The sequence below is a fragment of the Phyllostomus hastatus genome, unplaced genomic scaffold (assembly GCF_019186645.2).
Source record: "Phyllostomus hastatus isolate PE091 unplaced genomic scaffold, TTU_PhHast_1.1 phas_contig_210, whole genome shotgun sequence".
Classification (NCBI taxonomy): Eukaryota; Metazoa; Chordata; class Mammalia; order Chiroptera; family Phyllostomidae; genus Phyllostomus; species Phyllostomus hastatus.
In genome coordinates this window covers 24189102-24209511 of record NW_025333737.1, presented here as the reverse complement: position 1 = coordinate 24209511, position 20410 = coordinate 24189102, and positions in this window count along the sequence as shown.

Genomic DNA, 20410 nt, shown 5'->3' with positions numbered 1-20410 from the left:
GCAGGGCAAGAATTCGTAATCATCGGCATAAAGAACATATTAATCAGTGTGATTTAATAAGTCTACTTTTAACTGGGATGCTAAATGGTGCTCAAGTCTATATGGAAATTGCCAAAATGTACAAAGAATGTCATGACCTAATTCAGGGAGTTCTTTCAACAGGGAATACGATGTCTCGGTAGGAGGTCATGAGACAATTACCTGCGCACTGGTGAGGCAGATGCTGATACAGAATTCCTGACCAGACCTGGTGGGTTTGCATTCCCAGGTACATGTCATTAGCTACTTTCACCGGAAGAAGGGGCTGACTCATCCTCCGTGCCTATTCACTCACTTTGGCTATATTGCTTCTTTCAGTAAATTTCCCACTTCGGAGAAAATGTTGGGGAAAGAGTGGGAAGATTGAAGATTGAGTCAGCATGCTTGACCAGCCAGTGAGAGCAGTGGGACGAAAACCCAAGCCCCTGAATTTCCACATGTCATACGCTGCTGGTATTTTTTTGCACTTGAACTTTAAAGTGAAATTTGACATCGTCTAAGGGGAACAGACATCCTCTCTCTGCTTTATGTCTCTAAATTACTGTTTGACATTGAACGTGTGAAACAGCTTCTGGGATGATGATAACAAGACCTCCCAATCTTGGAGCACTTAATAGGTGCCACACGCTTTCCATGTATGATATCATTTAATCCCCAAACAACCCTGTGTATTAGGCACTGGTCCCATTTTCATTTTATAGATGGAGGAAGAAAGGTTTGGAGGAGAATGAGGTGCCAGAGGAAAGAAGTAGCAAATCCAAGATTCAAACCCAGCTTGACTGAATATAAAATAAAGGGTTATAACTGGGAAGCTGCAGCCCACATGCCCGTCAGAAACTAGCTGCTTTCACAGAACAGGAGAAGGGCTTCATTTAGGTCTTTATTGGTACCTTTGCAACATTTATTCTATGCCAATATGTCACTTGGTTTTAACTATCTAAAGGTAACACACTTTTCTAAATGGTAAATAAAAACAATAACAAAGAAAGTTTGTTCTCCTTTTTCTCACAGACAGAGGCAACATCAGGTGCCCTTCTCAAAACGAATGAATAATTCAAAGTCCCATGAGTGCCTAGAAATAATGTCTTGATTCAGAAAAATGCAGCTGGAGGCTCACAGAGACTAGAGGTTGAGAGACAAGTCCTAACATTACCTATTATCCAACCTCAGTGAAACATCGGATGTTCCTGGTCTCTTTTCCTCCCCAGCGTAGAGATGTTCCATTATCCCCAGAGGCATGTGGGCCTGCTGTGCTAAGTAATACTCTCAGAATTTCGAGACTGCTTCTCACGGTTCATCTTCACCACTGACTCACTGCCTGGTTTGCTAAAACCAGCGGTGTTCACTCACTGAGATGAGCTAAGGGAAGTAACACTTCTAATTTTTATGGCTGCAAACAGGCAACCGTGATATCCGGGCAATAGGCAAAGAATGCTTAACAGCCATAGTCACTTTAGTAGCACAGTCAAGTAAGACTTACACACTAGCCATCATCTGACGCATCATTAATGATATGCTTCATCATTATTGGCTGCATTATAATTTGACCTAAATGATGAACAGTTTGTGTGAATTACTGTTTTTTTTTTATGAGCAATGGCTCCTCCTTAACATTTCTGTGGCACTTTAAAGTTTATGATGCACTTAACTAAAGATTATCTCATTATCTCACACGGGAAGCACTAACAAGCTCAGTAAATGTTAGTTTAATTTAAATCACTCAAAACCATGGTAGAAAAGCTGGGTGATAATTAGGAACTCCTTTTACGGATGAGGAAGCTGAGGCTCAGATATAGACACACAGCTACTTTTTTATTGGGCCAAAGCAAAAGCCAAAGTCATTTGGCTTTCAGTGGTGGCTGTCTTTTTTCATGATCACACAGCATTTCGTCAGTGCTGGGTGGAGGTGGAGAATGAAAGAAGGGGTGGAACTAAATGAAAAAAGTAGCTTCTCAGATGTCCTTTGGAAGTTTAGTGTCCTCCCTCTTTTCTTCAAGTGGTATTTCTTCCAGTTAGCGCCTTGAGGCTGATCTTTCCTTTATGTTGCCTGAGATTTTCGAGAGAAAGGGAGAGATTGGGAAGGGAGCATGGGAGGAGGGAGAGGTAGAGATACAGAACACACACCCCTCAAAAGACTACTGCTACCTGTTCATAGCAAAGATGAATGTTGCATTTTTGTATTGTGTTTTGCAGTTTTTAGAGCATGTTCTTTGGGTAATGGGTAACATTGCAAACAGCTTACCTTTACACAGGTGGCTTCGCATTACCTGGCTTTTGCCCACCTCCCAGGCTGCAGCTCTGCTGTTCCTGCAGGTGCATTCTGTTCCACCAAACACAGTCCTTGTTTGCAATGCAGAGCAACCCACCTCAGAGCTTGAACGTCCTACACTGGGCTGTGCTCCCATAACCTTGTGCAGGCTGTCCCTTCACCCAGACAGCCTTTCCCCTACCGTATCCCAAGTATCCAAAGGCTTCAGTTCTTCCTCTTCAGTTCTCATTCATCAGAGTCCCCACGGGGTGGTCTTAAGAAATACTGTACCTGGGCTTTGTCACAGACCAGTTGCATCTGAATCTCAGCATGGGTGGGGGAGCAGTGGTGAGCTTGGATGTCTATCAGAATGTCTCCTTTTGGTTTTGGTGCCTGTGATGGTCACATCTCTGGCTAGCCCATTAGAACTTCAGCTCTGTGAGGGGATGGAATGTTTTATTCACTTTTGCATTCCCAGAGCCCAGCATTGGGTCAGACTCATTTACTAGGCTTTCATTTGTCTCAGAAACAGGGCTGGTTGGACGTGCCCAGAGATGCTGGAGTTTCAAACTCCTCTTAAACAAAGACATTTATTTCTGTGTTGGGCCTTATCTACAGCTATCATATGTGTCAGTGTTCCGCCTCTGGCCGTGTCGGACAGCACCTTCTCTTTCATCTCTTCTGACAATACATTTCAGTCTTTTTCTGTGGCTCCAAAAATCCAGTGTGTTTGTGTTGTGGCTCCTGCCACACGTCACTCATGCTCCGTGTCCATGACTGCTCTCAGTAATTGATGACGGCCCAATTTCCCACTTAGCCTGAACGAGGCCTCAAGATCTTTCTCAAGCCAGAAATCCAGGATACCACTGCAGATGAATCAGAGTAGGTAGATGAGTCTAAATCTATTTGTGTTCCGTGACCTACCTTCTTAAATCGATGATGTGGATTTGGGTCATCAGTCTGCCTGATCAGTTTCCTCTGGTGTTGAACTGCCAATATCTCCTGGCTTTATCGTCACCTTTATGGGAAATAAACACACTGCCCTGTGTCCTACCTGCTAAGGACTGAATGTTTGTGTTCCCCTAAAAGTCATCTGTTAAAGCCTAATCCCCAATATTGAGGCTGCCTCAGAGGCCCCCTAATATAAACATACATAAACATCAGCACCTGACAACCCTGCCTTCAGGGCTCTCTCGCACCTGTAGTCGTTATTGTCTCACAGGAGGAAGGATGCATCGTGTTAAGACAGGAAACGATCCATCCTCTGCCCCAGAGTCCGAAGTTATCCTTTGTCATCCTGGATTGAGAAACAAGGGGGCTGATTGCACACGTCATTCCTGAAGCAGAGAGAGTTCCCCAGCTTCGGCTGAGCCCAGCTCCTCACCTGTTTTTGCTCCCTATTTGAACCCAAGGGCTTGCACACTCAGATTTTGTTTTGTTTTGTTTTTTTTTCTGTTAAATGCTGGCATCATTTAATCCTGGTTTCAAGATTGTACTTAATGCACTTTTCTTCTCTTTGTGTTGCTGCCCTCATTTTGGTTTTGAGGAATCTACTCTTGGCACCTGGTCTACTGAGTAGACATCTCTCATTTCATCTATGGAAGGCTTATCCTTTTCCGTGTGTTTTCTTCACTCCTCATGGTTTGATGAGAGTGTGGCTTTGCATCTCCACTGTGACTGCAGCTTATGAATCAGATGGTGGGGTTTGGGAGGGGCGGGAATTGCCTACCTAACCCAAGCTTGTTCCCAAGATTTTGGAAGTGGAACTAAGGGGCTTTCCTCTTAGACTGGTTTAGCCGCTTAGAACAGAAGTACGTAAATTTACATCAAGGACTGCTAGTGGCAATGTCTTTCCAAAACAGAGAAGTGAGAGAAAGTGCCAGTAGGGTGGGGATGGGGGTTTCATAGAAAGAGACCAAGCTAGCAGACGTGCAAAGAAGGACAAAAAAAGAGAAAGGAGAGACAACCATTCGTATTTTTATCTCCAGCTGATCTGGAGGAGCCATTGTTCTCTCAGGTGGCTACCCCCTGACCCAGCTCCCTTGTGGGCAGAGAGCCATGTCACCGCTGCACTGCAGACTCATCTTTGACATCAACGGATACTTGCATGGGTCTACTCTGGACTCTCTCTTTTGGTACATTTATCCATCTCTTTATCTTTGCATTGTCTGAAATTATGCATTATGGAAACCTCAGTATCCAGTAGAATATGTCCTCCAGTGTCTTCCCTTTTTATTTTTACATATATCTTGTTAGTGACTTATTAGTTTCCACCATAAAATACCTCTTTGACTGGGATTGCATTGAATACATGAGGGGGGACCTCAAAAACTTGGAACTTATTTATAAAAAATGTGGATTGATTCTTACACGTAAACTTCAGTCACCTTCAGAGTACTCTCCACTGGATGCACTACACCTACTGAGACTTTTTTCCTATTGTTTGAAATAGTTTTTGAACGCATCAATTTTAATGCCTTTGGGTGCTTCTGCCACTTTTTGTTCACCTCTTCCACATTGGCAAACCCTTTGAGGACTTTTTTCATTCGGGGAAACAACAAAAAAATTCATGCAGTTTGAGATCAGATGAATAAGGAGGGTGGGGAATGGGGGGTCATACTATTTTTGGTCAAAAACTGCTCAACATTCAGTGTGGTGTGGGCAGGTGCACTCATAAATCACCCATCATGAAATGAGCAAATGTGCTGAAAGATTCTTCGAAATCATTGAAGCCAAGTGCAGCCTCTCACAACAACACCAGCTGGCACACCAATAGAGATGGGTCCCTAGAATACTCATCTAGAGGGGCAAGCCCGTACTGCAAGGGGCCTGGCCTCCAGAAGATAATTCTGTTTTCTTTAATCCCTCCTTGTGTAAACCTATAAATATGATTAAAATATTTATAATAGTCTTACAATCTAAGAACATGATATATCCCATTATTTAGTTCTTTAATTTTTATTAATAATATTTTGCAGTTTCTATATAAATGTTTGTATACTTTTTATACATTTGTTCTTTAAATTTTCATACTATTTTAAATGTACCTTTTGAAATACTCATATTCTGTTTTTTTAACTAGTGCTTAGAAATACAGATGATTTTTAAAATACAGTGACTTTATCTGACCCTCTCATTAAATGAACTTATTAGTCATAATAGTGTTCCTGTATATTCTTTAGATTTTTATAGGTACAGAATCATATCTTCTATGAATAAGACAGTTTTATCTTATCAGGTCCTTTTAAGTAATATTTACTACAAATAAATCAGTATTCTTGTCTCTGTCTCAGGGGGAAGTGCTCTGTATTTCACCACTTAGTATAATGTTTTCTGTACGTTTTAGTGGGATAGATTTTGTTAACCAAATATCTCTATTCTCAGTTTTTTGAGAGGTTGTATCATGAATGAGTGTTGGCTTTTATTAGCTGTTTTTTTTCTGTATCTACTGAGACTATCCTATATTTTTCTTCTTTAATCTGTTCATTTGGTGAGTTATATTGACTTTGAATCACAAACAAAACTCATTTTCCTGAAGTCAACCAAACTTAGTCACAGTGTATTACCTATCTCCCATTATCACTGATCTGCCTTTTCTCTTCTTCTTTTCTTTCCTCCTTTCTTTTTTCCTTCCATCTTCTTTTCTTCCTTCCTTCTTTCAGTAGATTTGTAGGTGGTTCCAGTAGAGGAGAGGCTTATAACTTTCTTTTTATTTACTATCTTTTTCTTTCTAAATAAAAATTAGCACTCACCTGGCTGGTGTAGCTCAGTGGATTGAGCGCGGGCTGCGAACCAAAGTGTCGCAAGTTCGATTCCCAGTCAGGGTACACGCCTGGGTTGCAGGCCGTGACCCCTAGCAACCGCACATTGATGTCTCTCTCTCTCTCTCTCTCTCCCTCGCTTCCCTCTCTAAAAATAAATAAATAAAATCTATAAAAAAATTAGGCTGACTTTATAGGTACAGGTGGGATATTGAAATCTCAATGTATCTATTGTTGTAAAGGTGCACTGAATCCTAAGGCAGGTTCAGTGTGGGAAAATAGTGCAACATAACAGCAAAGTGTGATAATGAGCATTGAAGGTGATTTGTAAAAAGGTAAAGGCATTTGTTCAGGGAGTATAAAACAAGGTAAAGCCATAGTTGTTGAAGCTAGTGTTTCTTTGCCTAGCACTTTATGTCTCAGCCTATCATGGGACCCCCGTCTTCAAATTATGCTGAAACCTTCCTCGGGTCATCTCCTATCCTCTTGATAACACTAAGTGGTGGTTACTTTTGTTCTAAATTGAACTTATGGGGGTGACATTGGTTAATAAAATTATAGAGGTTTCAGGAGTACATTTCTACAATCATCTGTATATTGTATTGTGTGTTTACCACTGCAAGCCAAGTCTCCTTCCACCACTATTTCTGCCCCTTACCCTGTGGCCCAGTTTTCTCGTCTAGATATGGTGGTTGGAATGGTGTCCACCTTATGCAGTTGTTATCAGGATGACACAAGTTGGTCAAAGCTCTTGGCGAAGTGCCTGGCAACCAAGAAGTGTTAGTTCATTACTGCTGCTGGTGTAGTCATTATTACCACCACACGTCTTCTAGTTGCATGAATTGTGAAGAAACAAAAGCAAAGCCGTTTGACACCATCACAGTTGTCAGACCCACCCAGGCAGATCTGCCTGAGGCAACTTCGAAAGGAGTGCTTCAGCTTGTGCGTGAGCAGTGGAGTGACGTGACGAGGCATCACGTATGGGTGGAGCAGACTACTTAAGTACAAATTGTTATATAAAAGTGAATGTATCCCACCATTGATTAAACTTCCGATCACACCAGTGCCGTGTGTGTGCGCGCATGCACGTGCACCTTTATCATTGCCTCTTGAGTGGTTTGTATGATACACAAGTGCGGAAGAACACCGGTGAAAATGGATCTTCACCTGTCCTCATCCTATCGCCATGCTACTCCCAGTCAGATGAAATCACTGTCACTGTTAACAGTTTGCTGTGCATCTTTCCAGTTCTTTTGCTATTCATTTACATACATATATTCCAATTCTTTCTTTCTTTATACAGAAGTGGGATAATATTTGTTTTTCCACAGTGTTTTTCATTGCTTAATGTACCCGGAGAAATCTTTCCATGTAACTATATATAGATCTGCTCCACTGTTTTTTAACATTCACATATTATTTTATAGTATGATGTGCCTTTATTTATTTTACTATATCTCCCTAATGTTATACACTAGGTTGTTTTCTGTTTTTTACTACAAAAACAATACTTCAATTTTCATTATTGCACATACATTTCCATGCACGCACATCTATTTCTTTAGGCTAGGCTTCCAGAAGTTAGTTTTTGTGCACATGGTGTTTTATTGTGTATAAAGCATTTTAAAACAGTCACTGTTCATTAAACATATACTAGATACCAGACACAGGACTAGCAGTTTAAGCGTATTGTATCATTTAATCTTTACTGTTACTCCATCTGTGGGTTAAGCAAAAGGCTCTTAGAAGCTAAGCCACTTATTCCAGTCAAAGTGCTGGTAAGTGGTATTAAATGTTAGGGTTTGAATGTCAGGGTTTTTCTGGTGCCCTTGGGGCAATTTTTATGTTCAGAAGAGAGTATTCAGAGGCATAAATTGGTTTTGGAAGTTAACATTTAATTTATTAAAGCAAAAATTAAAGCCTTATTCTTATACTTTTAAGTTTCGCTTATACCCAATATGGTTCTATTCATACGTCTAGAGAATGTTAGCAATCACATATAAAGGATTTTGCATGTTTGCTTCAATTTAAAACCTGAGTTAATTAAACATCTTCAAACATTTAAAAATGCATAAAATTTGATATAAAGGATTTTTAAATTTAAACACTTTAATTGTTGACTGACAATGCTTATCAACTACTTACATAACTTATAGAAACCTAAAAAAATTAAACTTATACATCTACTCAAACTTAAATCATTTTGTAGTATTGTACATAAATTATGATTTCAACTTAAAATATACATGTAAATCAGTCAATTACACATTTCAAATTAGAGTTTGGAGAGTGGAATCTCATTTTAACTAAATTAGATAAAACATTAATATAAAATATTCCCAAGTACACAGACTATTTTTCAAATATTAATATGAGTTTTATTATCCAGAATTCATCCTAGCTTTTTCTAGAATTTAAAGGTATGAAGCCATTAAGAATAAAAAATTATCTCACACCAATTTTAGGGCTTTTTTTTCTAATGAAGATTTTTGGTGATTGAATTCTCGATTGCTTGGGCCACATAATGACCAGAGATTTCAGTGGGGACATTGTTTAGATTTCCGTCAGTCATCCTAAGAAGATAAATTAAACTCAGTTTGATTATAGAAGTGAGCTGTATGTTCAGCTCCAACATCATGAAAACTATTATTTCAAGCAAAGAATGAGATAAAAATTTGTTACTTAAACTGTAATATTTAAAAACACATTAAAATTAACATAACTTCATTTCCCCCAAGTTTTCTGAGGGTAGCTAATAAAACAGACAGCCATTTAAAAAAAGTGGAAAGAAAAATGAACAAATATTTATTAGTCCTTTTGACATACTACTCAGTATTTGAGGCAGTAAACTTCTCTCTTTTTTTTAAAGATTTTTATTTATTTATTTTTAGAGAGGGAAGGAAGGGAGAAAGAGAGAGAGAGAGAGAGAAACATCAATGTGTGGTTGCTGGGGGCTGTGGCCTGCAACCCAGGCATGTGCCCTGACTGGGAATCGAACCTATGACACTTTGGGTCGCAGCCCGTGCTCAATCCACTGAGCTACGCCAGCCAGGGCCAGTAAATTTCTTTAATAATATACACTAGAAGCTAAACAAGCCCTGGCTGGCGTAGCTCAGTGGATTGAATGCGGGCTGCGAACCAAAGCATCGCAGGTTCAATTCTCAGTCAGGGCACATGCCTGGGTTGCAGGTCATGACCCCCAGCAACCGCACATTGATGTTTCTCTCTCTCTCTCTCCCTCCCTTCCCTCTCTAAAAATAAATAAATAAAATCTTAAAAAAAAAGAAAAGAAAAATAGGTATAAATTAACACTGCATTCTCTCTGATTCCAGTAATGAGTCATAATTGTCCAAGGATAAATGGATACATATTTATACAAAGCTCTGTATCATTTCCTAGAGCCACGAACTTACTAATTTAAAACAGCACAAACTCAGCCTCTTACAGTTCTGGAAGTTAGAAGTCTGAGTCTCATAGGGCTCAAATCAAGGCTGTGTTCCTTCCAAAGCCTAGGCGACAATCTATGTCCTTGCCATCTCCTGGAGGTCACCTGCACTCCTTGGCTCACGGCCTCTTTATCTTGCAACATCTGCTTTTGTCATTACACTGTCTTTTTCTGGCTCTGATACTTTGGCCTCTCATCAAAATGCTTGTGATTACTCTGGGTGCACCTAGATAATCCAGGATAATTTCCCCATGTCAAGAGCCCTGACTGAATCACACCTGGAAAATCCTTTGATCATGTGCAGTAAAATGTTTAAGAAAAGTCATTTCATGTGATATATGTGATAGGTTCAAAATGGTATTTAGATTTCTTTGAATATGTTGAATATGAAAAAAAACCTCTTATTTTAAATATTAATATTTAATATATACCAGAAATTATAAACTTTACAGTTATTTGATTTTATGATGGAAACTTTAAGGTGAAAATATAAAATTGTATGATAGCCTACATAATTTCAAAATATTTTATAAATGAGCAAATGTTTGTAGCCTGAAGTTGTAGGGTCTAATGTCACACTGAAATGTTGTTCCAGGTCAAGAGAAATTCATTAGTATTGGAGATTGTTGCAAACAGAATCGAATGTATAATTAGCTCAAAACCTGTTTTTATTCTCAATCTCTCAGCCTCAGAGTCCCTATCTCCAGATGGGAGGAATAGCACTAGCTTTGCTCCCAGGGTTTTTGTCAGTATCAAATGGGACACATTTCAATATTGACAAACATCATCATTTTTCATAAGTTACAAAGTGCAATACAAACGGTAGTGATTAATGTTGCTTGCCTTAATGTAAGCACTAACTAGTAACAGGGCTGTTCCCACACTCTCTGTTTTGCAGGTAAGATTGCCAGGAACCTGCTTAGGAAGAGATCAAAAGATCAAGTAAAAAAATCCTGACAGATGCTCCTCTTCTCACTCATTAAGCCCTCCCTGAGGGGCAGCTTTAATGGGGACCACTGTTGACTGTGTACTGAGTAGTCAAAGTTCAGGTCTTTGGGGATTTTCATTTTACTCAAAGTCTTCCAACGAGGGCTTTTAAAGGTCACATTGAAATATGTCATCCTTACCCCTCAATCCTCGTGCCTCTGACCTCAGGACACTAACAATAGCTTTTTGAAGGGGCATTTGCTACTCACTAGAGACACTGGCAATAATTCCTTGGAAGTTAAAGCTAATGATTTTCGCACTTGGAGGAAGACTGGAGCTTCTATTGGTTATCGTCCCTTTGGTAAATCGTGTGGCTTTTCTTATGCTAATGTGGAGAATACATAAACATTGTAATCAGGAGCTATCTGAATGAGGTGATATATTGACATTTCAGCACTATCTGAATTTTGTGTTAAGAGTGACTTTGTCAAATTAAAATGAATGGCAGGTCAAAGCAGAAGAAGACAAGTTCTTTCTTACTCAGATAGATATTAAATGTTCCCTAATCCTAAGAGTCCAAAAAATATTGTCAATTTAGGTTATAGAGACAAGCCTTCTTTATGAGGTTTGGGGAAATGACGTGGAAAAATGCTAGGTTCTAACTGTCCGTTGCAACCAACTTTGCAAAGGCATCTCTCGCCCTTTAGTTTGATGCTTTCCATTGTGTTCATGTCCTGGTTAGCTCCTCCCACAGAGCACGGCTCTGCGTAGTGCAGATGGCTCCAACTGGAGTTCATGAGCATCTGGTTTTGTTTCTCCTAAATTACTCCCTGAAATGTGGCAAGCCACTTTATTTCTCTGGTTCTCATTTGTAAACTTCTGACAGTTGGGTCACACCATTTTTTTTTTTTAATACCAAGCTGCACACAAGTGACAATCACAGACCTGCATGAACCACTCCCTTGGGCAGCATCTGAGACTCAGAGAAGGCACAGCACTGATTTCACAAGAAGAACTCCTCTTCCATGAGCAGAAAGCCCCATTCACTTTACCATTTGCTTTTTGACTTCCAAAATGTCAGCGGGTGAGACACATGTCATGATAGGTGAACTTGAATGTGCTCTAATTTCAAAACTGCATCTATTGAGTGTGAAGTGATGGACAAAGAAGACAGATGTCCAATGAGGAGACTGAGGGCCAGAGAGGCAATGGCACTTCCCCAAGGACATAGAATCTGTGCCAGTTATCTTGTGACTTTTATCTGGATTGGCTTTCCAGAGGTTGCCTGTCTTCTGTGTTTCTGTGACTGGGGTACTGAGTATGAGCCGAGAAAAATCACGCAGCCAGGCTGATTGGTACTTCCACATATGTGAGGATTGTAAACTCACTTATGCTCCTGGAACTACCTGGTATTTCTTCATTATTTGTCTACTTTTTCTATTCCTCACAGCACCTTATCATAAGAATTTCCCCCATGCAATACAGTGTGTTTTGAAAACACCATTTTTACAAAGGGTTCCTTTCTGCTCCATTGTATGGTTATTGTATAATATATTTAAACAGTCTCTTATTGTTAAGCCAGAAGGTTTCCATAAATAATGTTGCCATGGATACCTTTGTAGTGAATCTTGCACAAATTTCATAGGATTTCTTTACAATATATTTCTACTTGTAGAATTACTGAGAGTAGAAAATATAAATGTCTGTTACATATTTATATATGCTTATGATATAACACATGTCTACTATAAAAATATTAATAGAGATAAATATCAACCGTAATCTTAAGACTCAGAAATTAATGCAGTGAACATTTTACTAAGTAATCTTTTAGAAATGTTTTATGCATAAAATGTCATGAACTTTTCAAAAGTCTCATTATACATCTTGCCAAATTGATGTCCAGGGAAACAGCACAATAAACACTCCTACCTGTTGTATTGTAATTAAGCAAATGTGTTGGAAAATATCTCTATTTTGTATTAGAATGAATGTAATTCTAATGGGGTTGATTGTCATTTTGCCTGTTAATTTTAAAATCCCTTATTCTGTGAATTGGTTCTCATGTTCTTATTTTTGTTCCCTTCTTTTTGTGGGCTACATTTGTTTTAAAATCTATAACAGCACAAAGAAGAAAAGAACAGTCAGTCAACTATGCATCATACAGAATAATTATTGTTTTCATGTTGGTAAAATTTCTTTCTTTTTTGTGTGTTTATAAGTTGTTTATGTTACACCAGTAGCATATGACTGTTGCTAAACAGCCTTTGGGGGCCCGCTGCTGCCTGCCACTCTCCAGGCAAAGTTTCGGAGGCAAAGGTTTGGTGATAAAGGAAAGGAGTCTTTATTCAGAAACTTCACAATTTTGGAATAACAGCTTTCCACATGTAGTAGTCACTTAAGCCTATCGATCAAGGCTAAACTCTAACACTTGAGTCTTCCTATCATTCCCCTGTTAGTTTTAATGATATTATTTTTACAGGGTTAGTTTACAAACTAAAAAAATATCAGACACAAAAACTACACAATTGCAGAAGAATGACAGGTTTCTGCCTCAGAGGTCATCCCCTCTAGAACACCCAAAGAATAAACCTGCTACCCTCTGCCAGGCCAGCCTGACCCTAGGCTGTGCCCAGAGCTCCTCCCCATCCAAAATACTGTTGGGATCCAAAAATACATTGGGAAACTCAGGCAGCTACCGCACGATCATCCAGGCGTCCTTGAGGAAGAAGGGCCTGAGAAACAGCCAGCACCAACCTCCAACTTGAGAGCCTGAGAGTGCTTCTTTTATTTCAGATTTTCTTACCCACAATTCCATGTGCTTTGGAGGCATTCAGCTACTCAGCCAATCCCTTTCTAGGCTGTTTAGCATTGCCTTGAGCAACCTCCTCCTCCTGCCCTTCTCTGCTCCTTCCTACTGATCTGATCAGATGTCTCTGTATCATGAACACATTGTTATGTTTTAATTTAAAAAAGCACATTATACATCAATCTAGAGCCCCCCCTTGATTGGACACCCTCAGTTTTTATCTCTTTTTCCCTATATAAAGAACTAATATCATTTGATCCATCTTCTGGATGGATCATCTAGCTATTTATCTATCTCCCCTGTAGGAAGTACACAGTATGATCTTATTTCTGCATCGTTCTTCAACGCTTTTCTTTTCAGACAACATGTTTTTTATTTTATTTTATTTATTTTTATTTTTTAATCTTTTTAAAAAAAAATTATTTATTTATTTACTTTTTAGAGAGGGAAGGGAGGGAGAAAGAGAGAGAGAGAAACATCAATGTGTGGTTGCTGGGGGCTGTGGCCTGCAACCCAGGCATGTACCCTGACTGGGAATCAAACCTGCGACACTTTGATTCGCAGCCCATGCTCAATCCACTGAGCTATGCCAGCCAGGGCAACAACATGTTTTTTAAATATCCATATTGATAAAATTGAGCCACTGGATTCTTTTCTTCTGCTGCATATGCTATCTGGATTCACAGTACACACACACATGAATTTATCTTTCCTTTCTCTTATTGTTGGACATTTAGTTTGTCTAATTGTATAAAAAGGAGTCTCAGTTCTCTAAGGGTATATAAGAAAGTTTTATTTGTCTCAATAACTACAATAACAGTGCTGTGTCAAACTCTCTGCCACCCCCTCCTGCTGGGTAGTGGGATCCCTTAATGACAGCTCATTTGAGTCAGTAAAGTTACTTTCTGTTATTAAACCAGTCCCACTTCAGTTCTTTAAGACTCAGTAATGTACGTTTTATCACTGTAATCTCATCTTTGATTCAAAGCAATATCCCCTTTCTCTTCCTCACCCCTGCAGCCAGACCAGCGTGAGGTTGGATTGGGGGCAGAACTGACTGCTGGCGAATCCTCATCCCTCCCTTTGCCCCCAGTTCTGTTTTCCCTTCTCTCTCTGGGTGTTGGCCAGGATGAAAGGGAGAGATGAAACACATTATCTGTTTAAGCACCCAACCTGGAGATCCTCTCCTGGGTTGGTTGTAAGCACTTTCTCAGTTTGCTGACTTCACTGTGGAAGATGGTAGCTGGCTTTCCACAGAACGGCTCACAGCATTGCTCTGAAACAGCAACTTCGTGGCTTCCCTCTGCAGCATCCGCAGCAAGAGAGCGGGGCTCAATCTCCCTACATCCTGTGACCCAGACTCTGGGTGTAGTGCACCAAGCAGGACTGACTCTGTAGACCTGTGGGAATGGGGAACATGAATGGACTGTCTGTACCCCCGCTGGCTGGCTATGCCTCTCTCCCTTATGTTGTTCCCTTTCCTCTGTCACAGCGTTTTTCTGGTGACTAAGAAGAAATCTAACCAGAGAGATAAAATGTCAGCCTCCCTTTCTTGTAGACATCTCCAATTCTGTTCCCAGTGATTCTCCTGGCCCTTCTTTTCCTGGGTATTGGAACTGGAAAAATGACTCCCCAGAAACCCTTCCTCCCAGTTCTCCTGACACGACCATGGGGTAGGAGGCAGTATCCTGTGTCAGTTCTACTGAACTGTTGTCTCCTGTAGGCTCCAGGCTGATGGCTGACCGCCTACCTTGGGCACTTCTCTGTGTGTAGAGAATTCAAGGCACTTAATGTCTTTTATTTTTCAGCTGTGTATCCTACAGAATCTTTGAAAAATAATTTCTTCAGTTTAATACAGTTCTGAACTCCTTGTGTGAACCTTCTTGTGCACATGAGTACTTGCGTTGGGGGATACCTACAAGAGGTCGTGCTAAGTCACGGGGCAGGCACATTTTCATTTTAATAGGTACCAACAAATTGCCTTCTAAAGTGGCCCTACTGATTTCCACCCCCACAGTAGTGTAGGAGATTATTTCCCCAAACTCTCATATTTAATATTACAGGCTTTTTATCTTATGGGTGAAGAGTACTACCTTCTTTTCTTTTTTCTTTTTATAAATATTTTGTTTATTTACTTTTAGAGAGATGGCAAGGGAGGGAGAAAGAAAGGGAAGTGAACATCAGTGTGTGAGAGATACGTTGATCAGTTGTCTCTCACATGCCCCCAACTGGAGACCTGGCCCACAACCCAGGCATGTGCTCTGACCAGGAGTCAAACCAGTGACCTTTTGGTTCACAGGCCAGCACTCAAACCACTGAGCCACACCGGGTAGGGTAGTACATCATTTTCAATTTATCTTTTACTGATTGTTTCTTCCTTTTTTTTTTTTTTAGAGAATCTAATTATAATTAAGGGTATACATGTTTTGAGTTTTTTTTAATCGTTTTTTTTAAGATTTTATTTATTTATTTTTAGAGAGGGAAGGAAGGGAGATAGAGAGTGAGAGAGAGAGAGAAACATCAATGTGCGGTTGCTGGGGGTTATGGCCTGCAACCCAGACATGTACCCTGGCTGGGAATCGAACCTGGGACACTTTGGTTCCCAGCCTGCACTCAATCCACTGAGCTACGCCAGCCAGGGCTACTGATTGTTTTTTGAAAGATGAGAGTGTCTGTTCCTTCACTTGCCCACCTCCTTTCCCTGTTACAATGTTTAGTTTTTTATTCAGATGTTTAAATAAATGTTATCTAGATGTTTAAAGAATGTCCAAGTCCTCCATACATTTATAATTGACTGATTAACCTCAATGTGCTTTATTTTTTTTTAAGATTTTATTTATTTATTTTTAGAGAGGGAAGGGAGGGAGATAGAGAGAGAGAGAGAAACATCAATGTGCGGTTGCTGGGGGTTATGGCCTACAACACAGGCATGTACCCTGGCTGGGAATCGAACCTGCGACACTTTGGTTCACAGCCCACACTAATTTGCTTTATTTTAACTAAAAATATTTATAGCAGCAACTACCCGATCACCTAGCATTGCCTTCTATGGATGCTTGAATATAGTTAGCTGCAGGTGATAATTTAGTTATCTGCACTGTCACTAAATTCCTAGGACTACCAATGTGATCTTTAACAATGGTGACAGGGTCATTAATATCCTTAAGTCTAATCCAATGATACAACCAGTTCCAGATGCCCTTTCTAAAGATTCTATTGTCGCAGTATTACTTCTAGTGCTAGTAACTCTATTGTTCAGGGTACATGAGTATTAGAAAGTGAGACAGTTATTATACAAATTAGACATTACACAATTGTGGAAGGAGCTGGAGGGTTGTAAAGCTGATGTGTCCAGCTATTAGAGGAAGACTGTCAAGAGAGGCTGGTGAAGAAGTCTAGGAATGTTATTTGCTCTTCATGGCTCCTGCCTCTGTGGATTTTCAGGAATGTCTCCAATAGTAGGCCTGGGATTACTCTTGGTGAGCAGGTATATTAGTGATCTAATGCTACATAACAAATTATCACAACTTTAGCAGTTTAAAACCACACACATTTATTACTTCACAGTGTCCAGGATCAGGAGTCTGGGTACAGGTTAGCCTGGTCCTCCTGAGAGCCTCCTAAGCTGCAGTCAGGGGACCTCCAGGGCCAGAGTTGCATCTGGGGCATGGGATCTCTTCCCAGATGACCGGACTGTTGGCAGAATTCATTTCATTATAGCTGCAGAACTCATGGAAGCTGTTTTCAAGGCCGGCAGAAATGAACCTCGTCGACCTGTCACTGTCTTTTAAGGGCTCTGATAATTCCATCAAACCCAACCAAGAGGAGCTTGCTTTAGATTAATGCAGATTAGTAGCCTATCTGTGGGAATGACATCCCTTCCCATCCATCCTATCACAACTTCCACCACACTCAAGAGGAGGGCATGACACAAGGAGAGTACGTCGATCAACGAGCACCTTACAGGGCATTTCCTTAGAGGTCTGCCTATCATCGTTGAAAAAATAGCTGGACGTGGAGTAGAGAAGAGTATGGACAAGCTGGAACCTGCCGGCACGTCTGTATCTGTCATGACTGTTAGCTAGTAAAAAACTTCAGAGTGTAAATCACTGCTGCTTTATGGCTTCCTCTAGCAGCTTGGCCTGACTCTAACCCAGAACCTCCAGGGGAGCAAGTCTGAGAAATGTAGTTCCCAGTGTAACCAAGCTGACCATAGAACAATCCAATACAGCCGGGTGGAGAAGGTGCATTTAATTGCATTGAAAAGGGCACACCTACTTTCCCGAGAATCCATCGTATGCAATAGCACCCCATAACTGTTTTGATAGGAAGAAGTCTTCTTCCTGCACTGTTCACTGAGCAAACCCACATGAGTTACCTCTTAGAGAAATGAAACCAGCAATTTTCTATTTGTTCCAAGTACAAAGAATGGTGTTTTCTACCCTGATTTTTATGACACAGCTAGATTAGTATGAATATCTTCCTAAAATAGAATTATTTAAAGTCACATTTTATTTTATGCAATTTAAATGAACATTTGATAGTGAGAAAATGAGATTATTTGCAATATTGATTATCCACCTCTGTCTCCATAGTGCCTTTCTCCAAGGAACTCTGGTGACTTTATCTCTGTTATGCTTATTATCATGTATAAGCAAGGGCAAGTTACAATTATATCATCATTTTATAATTGGAGAAACAGTGTTTTGGGTAAATGAAACAACTTATAAAATCAGAACAAATTAGAAAATGCCAAAAGATCCAAGGACTCCTAAATAAATTAGTCTGGATTTGGAAAAAATAAACTAGCTCTTGGTTAGAGAGAAATACAAGAAATTTCACATAGAGCAGAAAAGCGTAGACCATGACTCAGGAGATTTTGCCAGAAATCTCTTGTGGAACTTTGCATCAGGTTGCTTTGGCTCTCTGTGATTTTTTAAAAAAGATTTTGTTTATTTATTTTTTAGAGAGAGGGAAGGGAGGGAGAAAGAGAGAGAGAGAAACAACAATATACGGTTGCTGGGGGTCATGGCCTGCAACCCAGGCATGTACCCTGACTGGGAATCAAACCTGCAACACTTTGGTTTGCATCCCGCACTCAATCCACTGAGCTACGCCAGCCAGGGCCAGCTCTCTGTGATTTATCTCTTTCCTTGTCTGAGGTCTTTGCCTCCCCAGAGCTGAGGACAGTGCCTGGAACATTATCTGCGCTCAAGGCCCATTGAATTATTCAATAACCCAATCACTTTCTCAATAAATCCATATTTGGAGCAGAATTAATTTTTGGTCAGCCATGATACATTATGATTCTATTACTATCTCTGATTTTATAATTAATTAGATTTTCATTGACCTCGGTGATTTGTTTTTCAGTACATTTACAGAAGGCAGGACTTTTCGACTGGAGCTGTCAGCTCAACACTACTTTATACTCTAGAATTTCGTATGTTTTCAGAGATTGTGCAGACTATGGCAGTCCCTAGATATCTATGCTTATTGGGTCAAATGCTAACCTGGAGAAGCTCCCACTGTTGGCCTTTTCTATTCCTGCTCCTGGGTGGTTTTACAAAATGAAAGAACCATGCCATCTCAGCTCCCCATAGATTGCTCTTGACACAGTCCTCTTGGCTGCTTGATAATCATGTTATTCTCTTGTGATTGTTCTCACCTTCATTAGAGCAATTCTCCCAAAGATTCCACTGCAGGGTGTACACACATCTGCCACTCACATGCCATTAAATCTTCCCATCTCCTCTACTTATTTTCTCATCATTCTGCTTAAATCAGCTCTACTGTCTCACTGTGATGAAAAAAGAGGTTGTATGGAAAGCAATCTCACAGGTTGATCTGATCATAAGTTTCTAACTGGGCAGGTCCTATTGGGTAGTTACGCCCCAGGCATATAACTTTAGTAAAAGGTTTATCTTTGCCTTAAATAACCCCTGTTTCTGTGAAGTTGGGTTAACACCACTTTCAAATAAGCCCTAACCACCTCAAGAGAGCACATGGTCTTATTAATCTGATTCCCAACTTGTTTTCTTCCACCTCCATGTAATCTTCCTTACATTCCCTCCTTAATTTCAAATGTATAAAATAAACTGTAAACTGTTATTCTCTGAAGCCTTTATTCAGTCTGTTGAGATCTTGCTTCCAGATGTATTCTTCTTTTGGCTTACATAAATGTTTATAAAAGATCTCCATAGGTTTGGACATTCTTTTGTTGTTATAACTAAAATTAGTTTCTTCCTTCTCAATTTCCTTTTTTCTCCTCTCACTTTCTTAGCTTCAATATCAACATTGATGCAAATGATTCTCACAACTGAGTCCTAAATGAAGACTTATTTCCTAATTTTGAATCCTACATTTCCACTTATTGACTAGATATTTTACCTAAATGTTCTGCTATGTCTTCAAAATCAACTGAACATCAGTGTTTTAAACTGACATGGTCAGTTATTCTCTGTTTTGTCCCACTTATGTACATAGAATTCTTACTCTTGCCATCACTCAGGCTTGAAAACTTGGTGTCTCTTTTCTGGGTCCCTTCATTCAAAATGTGGTCAAGTTCTGTTCCTTCTGGCTTAACTCAAGGTGGTTCTGATGCGAGGCATTCTGGGGCCACTCTATTGTGAAATATGGAAGGCAGAAGGAAGGTGGGGCTAAGTGAAGCCAGACTTGGGGCGTCTGATCTCACTCTCATGGGTTGGCTGCATTGGAAGAGGCCCTCCAGACCCAATGGTTCCTATAGGAGCCTTATGGACCCTATGGTCCTATTCTGTGTTACTACAGGGTGTGATCAACTCAGGCTCATGGAAATCAATGTCGATACCCAAATGCCTAACTAGAAAGCAGGATAATGCTGAGGGCATAAGCCATGCTTCAAATCAACCACAAAGCAGTGAGAGCACAATCTCAGAACTCCTTCGTGAGGGGATTGGCCTAGCTCTACAGTGGCCAGGGCTATGCTGATGCATGTTCACCTTGTTAATTTTCTACAGTACAGCTTCCATTATTTCAACTGCATGGGCAAAGATTTTCAGAGCCTTCACATTTTCAACTAATTGGAATTCCAATCCTTCTTTCAAGCTTTTAAAGTTCTCATTATTCTAGTACCAACATCCCTTTTCTGGCTAATTGTTCATACTTGGTAAACTGAACCTTGGATTACTTCCCAGCCCCTA